The 9,279-nt window shown below is 40.2% G+C and overlaps 1 pseudogene; it reads right to left on the bottom strand.

Moving 5' to 3' along the window:
- Positions 1–322: 322 nt before the first annotated feature.
- On the bottom strand, positions 323–3,998 carry LOC125471180 (annotated as a pseudogene).
- Positions 3,999–9,279: the final 5,281 nt, after the last annotated feature.

Below are 9,279 nucleotides of genomic sequence, written 5' to 3'. Positions count from 1 at the left end.
ATGAACTCAAATTATATGTGAACGCAGTTCTAAAACTTAACCGGCAGATGTGAGTATAGATGCTAGAGAAACTTACCGACGACGAGATTAACACTTGACATGAAAGTTCTTATCTTATGGAGACTCTTCAACCTTTTCTTTTGGTTCCTGTTACTTATAAAATTTATTTTGGGAGAGCATGAATCAGATTGTTGTGTTCAATTACACATACAGACTTTGAAACCAAATGGTCGAGAAACTGTGTAAAGGAATTGATTGTGAAACTATGTTAGAGTAGAGTTTAAAAAGTCCCATTAAAAACACACACCACATTTATCCTGTGATAAAACACCATTCACATTAAACTTCCCTTTAAATTTCACAAAGTTTTGGAAATTTCTTGAAGTTGTCAACATACTGCTCAGTTAACAACATTGATTTTACCCTGCAATATCTCACACTACTATTTACAAACCAAAAGGCTAAAACTGAAAAGGAGATGGGAAATAGCCTAAAATAGGAAGACACTGAAACACAAGTCAGAGAGGTTGAAGAGCAACGTTCACTGAGGAAACACAGGTATCAGAACTGAGTCTTGTGGAGCCAGTTTAGGTTGATATTCTCTTTGGCAACAATTATCCTTACGTTGTTAAGAAACGACGAGAAAGATTCCCATAAGTATTTTGTCTCTTCATCACAAACCACTTCCTCTAACTGCTTCAGATCCACGACTGATGGAGGCAGCTCTTGCAACCTTGAGCATTGTCCCATGTTGATCTTTCTTAAACTACGCATTTCACCAATGTCTTCGGGCAGCATCTTGATGCTGAAGCAGTCAGATATGTCGAGAAAGTCTACCTTTCCAAGGTTCTTCATCGAGGTTGGAAGCTTTGACAGTTCTGTGCAGGATGTTAGCCTCAACATTTCTAAATTTTCCAACTTTCCTATCCCTTCAGGTAAGGCACATAGCTTATGACAATTAGTGACACCGAGCTTCTTTAGTTTACTAAGATCACAAAGCTTGGCAGGCAATTCAATTAAATCGCTGCAATAGTCGATGTTCATTTCTTCAAGATTCGGGAATGCCGATTAGATTGAGATGTAACAGTTATTGAAAGCTTGACCAATGTTACACATGAACAGGGATATCTTCTTCAAACTCACCAACTGTATGGGGTTCTTGGTTATGGAAGACAATGAGATGCGTTCTAATCTGATTCTCTTAAGATTTGGTAACGAGCTCAAAAGTTGGAAGTTACTCAATTCAGCAGGTAAGAAACCATAATTTGTGACTATCACAGCCTTCAACTCATCCAAGTTCACCACGGAGTCAGGTAAGGTATAGTTCTTTGTCTGGAAATTCAAGACTAAAACCTCAGCTTCTGGCACTTGCATGTTGTGCCATTTTGTTGAAAACCCTTCGTCTGCAAAGTAACAACTGTGAGTGTGGGGAGGAGAAACTAAAATGAAATTACTATTAAGACTTACGTTCACGTGCGCGAACACATGCAAGAATGACTATTTATTTGTGCATGTCGACATAATTGCTAAAGAAAAAGGGAGAGATGGAACAACCAGTTGTTATGGATAATAAGCGGGCCTTCATCGGCTGATGCTTCTGTTCTCTCCACCATTTTGGAAGATTATCTCCACATATGTCAACAATCAGTCTTTTTCTATGTTCTACCGGTCATTTTTTTGTGTTGTAGATAGCCAGCTCCCTAAGAACATCATGCTGGGTAACAAAGTGCTCACTATAGTACCCATCCCCCTCCATCTTGTCCTTCCTAGTCGTGATCAAAACTAAGTTTCTTAGAAGATATTTCTTTCAACCAACATATTGCAATAACAAGTTATTAGCAGCAACAAGTTGTGAATATAAAGGGCAAAATAGAGCGAAAATATCATACAAGAGAAAATAATAAGCATGCACACCTAGTAATAACAAGATTAGCTAGACTTCGTTTGGTGAGCTCGTAGAGGTTTGCAATGCACTCTGTATATGTATCTAGATCATATAACTCTGCCCCGATATCAATGAGGGCAGCAGCCGGGATTCTTTGGTCTTCCGGAAATGAACCTAAGCCTAAAAAACATTCCCTAATGGACACCATTTCTCTATCCAAGGTATCCAAGCTTCATTCAAGGCAAAAAAGCAATTCAGTCTCTAAATCAAGAATAGAAAAACCTTTAGACCATTCAAGTACTCTTTTTTGCCACATCTCTATAGGCTCCCCGCAAAGCGATCTGCCCACCACTGTAATAGCAAGAGGAAATCCCTTGCAACGCTCAACTATCTGCAGGATAATTTACTGAAACGAAGTCAACTACCTTTTAAGTTGTAGCGTCAAATTCAAGTTTCTAAGATGAGAAAATGGTAACTATCTACATTTGTTTATTCTAATTTCAGTTTTAGTTCACAAGTATGCATGCTTAAATGCATGATTACCCACAGACTTATATGGTAAATGGATGTGTTCACTCCCTCGATTGTGGATGCTTTGTGTAAAGTGAAGATAAGTCCTGGATAATTTTCGAAAACCAAGTCAACTAACTTTTGACTATACATGTTATGCATTGCAAGTTGCAACTAAAATTACCTTTTCTGGAATATATTTTGGAATATGAGAGCCCTTATCTCCAAGGGATGCTGAATGATGAAAAAGTTTCATCGCATTGTCATGATCCAATAATTGCAAATAATAAGGGGAACCATATCCCTGAAACTCAGACCTAGATGTCACCAAAAACTTGTAGTTTTCCGTTTTGAATTGATCAAACTTCTCCACAAGGGATTCTGATCCAGACCAAACATCATCCAGGACAATCAGTAAAGGACTATGCCCTTCTTCCTTCAGAAAACTTTGCAGCCACGTCACTGTACTAACTTCGTTTTGGAAAGTAGGTAGCTCAAAACCCTTTCGTTGATATAGATCTTGTACAATATTTTCCAATTTAGGCTTTTTTGAAACCGTGATGAAGAAGATATTATCCATGAATGTATCTATCCAAAGAAAACATAATAAATCTGTCATTGAGGCGTCATTTAAATATGCCGTAGGTGTAAAAAGGGAAAAAAAAAACACATACAATTTGGAGTGCTAACTTATAACATATGATACCTTTGACATCCTTGTCTTGACAAAACTTTCTAGCCAAAGTGGTTTTCCCACATCCTCCGGGAGCAGTCAGCACAACCATTGACACATTTTCGTCCTTCAGAAGCTTCCTCTTCAATTCATTCAGAGGAAAATCCAATCCAACCACAACTGGCGGAAGTTCAGGTACTGCACACCAAGCTTCACTGTCGGGTTTTTTTGGTATCACCAGATTCGATTCAATTCTGCTGACCAACTTCTCTACACTCTTCACCGAAACTGAGTTGTCATTCACATCCTTTATTTCCTGAACTTTTAGTACTTCCAAAAGTCGTTGAAGAGATTCATCCCATCCAGTCAGCTTGGTGGCGTACTTGTACCTTTTGTACACGCGCCACCAGCTAATCTTTCCGCACTTTTGAAGGAGCTTTATGCCCTTCTCCAAGTGTTGTTTTAAGTTTTCTAGTTCCACATCCGCAAGATCCAATATCTTGTTGGATTTTTCTATATCTAACAACAATGGTTGCAAAGAGTCTAAACTGGATTTGATGTCTTTGAGGAGGGGCTTAAACATTACATTCTCGGTGGTGAGCTCCTTGAGGACGTCATACAGCATATTGAATACTGTTCCGAGACCAGCCCCTCCAAAAAGGCCATCTGCTCTTCCACTCATTCCTCGACTCTTAACACAAAAACCCAGCACCAAAATCAGAAAAACTCACAAAAGTCTCAATCTAAAATTTATTACAACAGAAAAAAAAAACTACGGAAATTGGTCGAAATGATCATTTTTCACCCAATTGCTGCAATGAATTGAACAGTTTTTCAGTACGTCGTCGCTATTAGATTTTGCTCAGTTCACCAACTGGAATTTGATTTCGGACCATCTTTGCCACTTTCCCAAAACAACAATAGATTGGAAACAGGGGAAACTGTGGAAAAGTGAGACACTCTAAAATTTTCAACTCAAGAAATACGAAGTTCAATTTTCTCTTACAATTGTTTCTAGCTTTGGGCCGTTGTTGGGCCCTTTTGAGTTTGTTGTGGTGGCCCTTGTTTTGTTTTGTTTTGTTTTTATGTGTATATGGGCCTTTGGTTTGTAATCTGAGTTTGGAATAAAAATTTTGTTCCTTTCTACGGAAGGGATGTATCAAAAAAAAAAAAAAAAAGTATGATCAATAGTGTTCGACCGTTGATAAAAGGAATGTTTCATTTATCGTTCATTGCTCATTGGTTCAAACCACCTTTGTGTCTTTCTTAATGCTTTTGTTTCCCTTCGAAACATAGCCTTCACAAGTTAATAGGATAAAGGAACCACATTTTCTGGCAAAATTACAATTGGGTTCTCCTTCTCACCTGAGCTAGCGTGATCACCAGAACTCTACACACCTTCTCGAAAGATCGCAACAAATTGCGTTGAAAACTAACTACAGACCGAAATGAAATTGGTCGAGGAAGATGGACGTTCATGACAATTGAAGAAAAGGGTAAATCGGTACGGATAGCAGGAGGTGAAGGCAGCAAAATGAACAAAAAGATTAAACTTAGAGAATGAAAGATCTTCCACCGACCCCAGCCGCAGCGAGGGCGGGCCGTGACATAATTAAATTCGAACGATAAAAATGATCATACTTTTACAATGAAAAATGTTAAAAGAAACTCCACAGCGAGTCCTATTTCTGGAAGAGTCTCCTTAGCATTTTGCATTTACAATTTTAATTTGAGTTTTTATCACAAATGATCCTTAAAATTGAATCACCCCATCAAGATGGTCCCTGAAATTGAAAATTAATTAATATAGTCCTTGAAAATAAATGTTGCAAATCAATGTGGTCTTTTCATTACAATTGTGTTAAAATTTCTGTTATGTGCTTATGTGTCACATATGACACACCTCGACTTCAATCGAGGTATGCTAGTCGTCACGTGAGGGTGACGTAACCATGTACGCTGTGCGGAATTGGTAATGATATGAAAATGTGAATAAATAAACCACTAGTTATTTTACCTTAGACTAGCCTATAAGTACAAGTGAAAGTGATTAGAGTAAAGATACACACAACTAGAGCAGAGGTATTGAAGTGCAGTCCAGAAGACTAAGTAATAATTATACAAAACATAAAGAAACCCTACATTGATGGATGTTTGTCAGAACTGCTGAAGATTCCTCGTAAGCCACCAACGCCGAAGTTTACCTAGAACCTGGAGGGGCACAAAACAGAAAATGTGAGTGAGCAAAAACAAAGCTTTTCAAAACCATTTATCTTCCCAAAAGTAATAACCCCTAACCGTAAAACCCGTATAAGTTTCCCAGAAAATAATGATGTATACATATATAAAAACTATGCTCGAGAATAACAAACCATTTATATGCCATGTCAATCATCTCAACCATGAATAAGTGAGCCAGGTGAATTGTACTAATATAAAGTGACATATCAGCCGGAGTCACCTAATGTGACCTATATGGCTGAATCTATAACTCAACAATCAAATCAAATCTTGCACACGAGTCGAAACCACCAATGTGGTCTGTACGATAGGCTAGGTGTAAATAAATACGCTCAAGTGCTACGATCACATGAAGGCTGTGCGAAGTATCACAAGTCACCTATGAGTCGGAACCACCTAATGTGGTATGTACGACAGGCTGGCACCTGCCTTGGATCCAAGTTGAGCATGTGGTGCGAAAGGTGAACAAAGGCTAGGCCCTGACCTCGGGCGGAGTACTAACACTGAGGTGCAGGATATAAATCACTAAATGCAATCCAACATAATCATACACAACATCATCATTACCATTAAATATATTCACCTGAGGTTTACTTGAGCGTCCCCAGCGTCAAGCGGTAATATACACAACTATACGAATGCATATTCTAGTATGTAATGCATACGACATGGCATTTAAAAAGTAAAAACCATCTAAACAGTTTCTGGGAAACATAAGGCGCACCCACACACACACACACACACACACACACATATATATAAAACCAAAAGCCTACTCACTAATATGTAGTCGAGTCATAACCCCCAAGTCTCGCCTGGCTGCACTCGTCCTCTGGAAACGTTTCACCTATATGTAAAACAACTATTTTAACGTTACTTTTAAGCACATAACCAACACTTTGTAATAACTTTTCATACGTTGCTCAATTAGGGTGTTTGAATATATCATCGTGGCCTACTCAACACCACAAGCATCCCCATATTTTTAGAAAAAAATTTCAACATCCCATGCGCCTTCGCGCGCGGACCAAGGCACAACCACACATGTCAGCCACATGCAAGCACGTGCCTAGCACACTGACAGATTCCCTAATGGCGTTAGGGAATATTCCGTTAAGTAACAGTATATATCGTTAACTTTACCTGATGCTACTAGTATATTTCGTCAATTTTGACAGAATATTCCCCTTTCTTCTTGGGTGGTTCGTCGGATTCCGGCACCGGCCGCTGCTGCACTCGCCGGTTTCTATTTGAGGCCTTAAATTCAACGAAACATGACCGGAAAAATCCTTGAAAAAACCGGCTACTCCTTTCGTAGTCTCAAAACTAGCTAAGACCTTCGTGATCACATTGGAGAAATTACACTCCTTGCCAGAGCTTAGGTAACTCGAGTTTCCGTGGTAATTTCCTCAAACCAAGGGTATGGCTCGACTCGTGAGGTCGAGGGAAACACGATAATACTAACCTTACACTTGATCTGTGAGTGTGTGACAAGATTCAAAGGTTAGGGGGTTTGGTTCTACGGACTCAAAGAGGATTTGAGAAAGGAATAAAGAAGTGGAAAGAAGGTTGCATGTGTATGTAAGTGTGTGTGTCCTATGGGATTGGGCATTTTAAATTGTCCTAAATCCTTATTGGGCTACATGACTAAACTCATGCAATTTGGGTTCAACCCAATTTCCTCTCTTCCTTCGTAATTCTTCTAAACCCGACTCAGCCCTGAATTGTGTTGACATTCTCATGATGTTGAGAATAATTTAATTATATCAACGGGAAAAATAAATATAAAATTTTCTATGTACCACCACGTCACAAGGCCCACGATGGCAAAATAGTCATTTCCACGCATTCGAGGATAAAATATATATTAATTCAGGATGAGTCGTCACAACATAAGTGGGTCCCACAAATCTAAATAAATATTAGCATCTATATTAAAAATATTTAAATAATAATAAATAAATAAATTTTATGTCAAAATAAAAATAAATTTTTTTTTTCTTTCTTCCGTTGTATTCTAGCACAGGCTTGGCTATCCACTACCAGCCGAAGCAAAAACCCCTATGGGTGTGGAGGGTTTTTGCCCAAATCTTTTGCTACTCATCGGAAAGATTGGTGTGGGGCCGTCAACCTAGGTCTCGAGTGTGACAGCCCGTCCCAAAATATTACAACGTACGTGTGAAAAGACAAGATTGCCCTTAGTTCGTTTTCTTTACGTTTATTGGTCTTTTGGGTTCCGTGTTGGCATGTTTTGGGCCACACACACACACACTAACCTGCACCCACACCTTTCTCCCCTGCCCTGCACCCTATCCCGTGCCCAGTTCCTTTCCCATTTCCTCCCCCATCGTACGGACACACCCATAAACCTATCAAACCTCCACAGATCAAAGAAACCAAGCACATATTCAGACTCGTGAGACTTGTAGGAGTCCAACCATGCCCATTTCAAGTAAGAACACCTCCGTTTTCACGTCGATTACACGATGTCCGATTTGAGGTACTGTTCATGCACACGTGATTTCTCACGTTTTAGGGAATTTCAAGCTTGTAGGTAGCTTGGTGAGGTCCCTAGGAGGCTCGGGGTGGTTCGTTTGATGGTTTTGGACGTCGGGATCACTAGTTTCGAAGTTGGCCCGAGTTGGGTTGATTTTTAGGTGAGATTTTGTGGATTTTAGCCCTTGAAAGCGGTATGATTGTGTTCCTCTAGTTCTAAGCTTCATTTTGGTACCAATTTTGTGAAATTTGGATGAAAAACGAAGAAGATATCAACGTTTGAAAAATTCCCGATTTTCCGGCACCGGCGACGGCGTTGGAGGCTCGCCGGAGAAGACAACGGAATATTCCGTCAAGTCTGACGGAATATTCCTGAGGCCGTTGACGGAAACCGTTAGGGATAACAGAATATTCCCTCACGGCGTCAGTAGATGCCGTTAGCGTGCCAGGCACGTGCCTGCGCGTGGCCGGCGGGTGTGGCCGTGCCTTGGCCGGCGCGTGGGGGCGCGTGCGGCGGTGAAAAATTATTTTAAAAATATGGGGATGTTCCTGAGGTTGAGTAGATCACGTTGGTGTATTCATACACCCCATTTGAGCATTGTATGAGAAGTTATTTATAAAGGTTGGTTATGTGCTTTAAAATTAACGTTTTTATAGTTATTTCGCATATAGGTGAGATGTATCCCGAGGACGAGCGTGGTCACTCGAGGCAGGGGGGTTACGACCCTTCCACTTACCAGTGAGTGGGCTTTTGGTTTTCCGTATATACCTATATACTTATATTTTTCCCAGAAATTGATTTGAATTGTCATTCGCCATATGCCATGCATTAGATTATCGTTATTTATGCATTGTTAGTTGCATTATTAGTTGTATATATATACATATGCATATTGGGTGCTGCGGACGCACAGGTAAGTGCCAGGTAAGTGTTATTCATGTTTACTTTCAGTAGCGATTTGAGATGCTTAGAGAGCTCATAACCTGCACCCCCGGTGTTAGTGCTCCCGCCCAGAGTAGGGCACAGTCCTTCACGTGTTGTTCACCTCCCGCACCACACGCTCAGCTTGGATCCAAGTTAGGTGCACAGTCCTGTCGTACAGACCACTTTAGGTGGTTCCGACTCGTAGGTGACCTGCGATTATTCGCACAGCCTTCACGTGATCGTAGCACTAGAACGTTTATATGTATTACACCCAGGCCTGTCGTACAGACCACTTTAGGTGGTTCCAACTCGTGGGCAGGTTTAGTTATTGAGATTGAGATTTGAGCTCTAGATGCAGCCGTACAGGTCACGTTAGGTGACTCCAGCTGCCAGACTATATGTTATGGATATGATTTATACCCGAGCACTTGCATTTCATTGTGAGATTTGGCATGGCATATCCTGATGCATGATTGGTATATATATATATATATGTACATATGTTTATTTTCTGGGAAGTATACAGGTTTACGGCGAGGGGTTAGAACT

Source organism: the organism of the source record quoted next, unplaced genomic scaffold, assembly GCF_019419815.1.
Source record: "Pyrus x bretschneideri cultivar Hongxiangsu unplaced genomic scaffold, Pyrus_bretschneideri_v1 Contig59, whole genome shotgun sequence".
NCBI lineage: Eukaryota > Viridiplantae > Streptophyta > Magnoliopsida > Rosales > Rosaceae > Pyrus > Pyrus x bretschneideri.
Note: the sequence above shows the minus strand (reverse complement) of the source record. Positions and strands in the feature narration are given on the sequence as shown.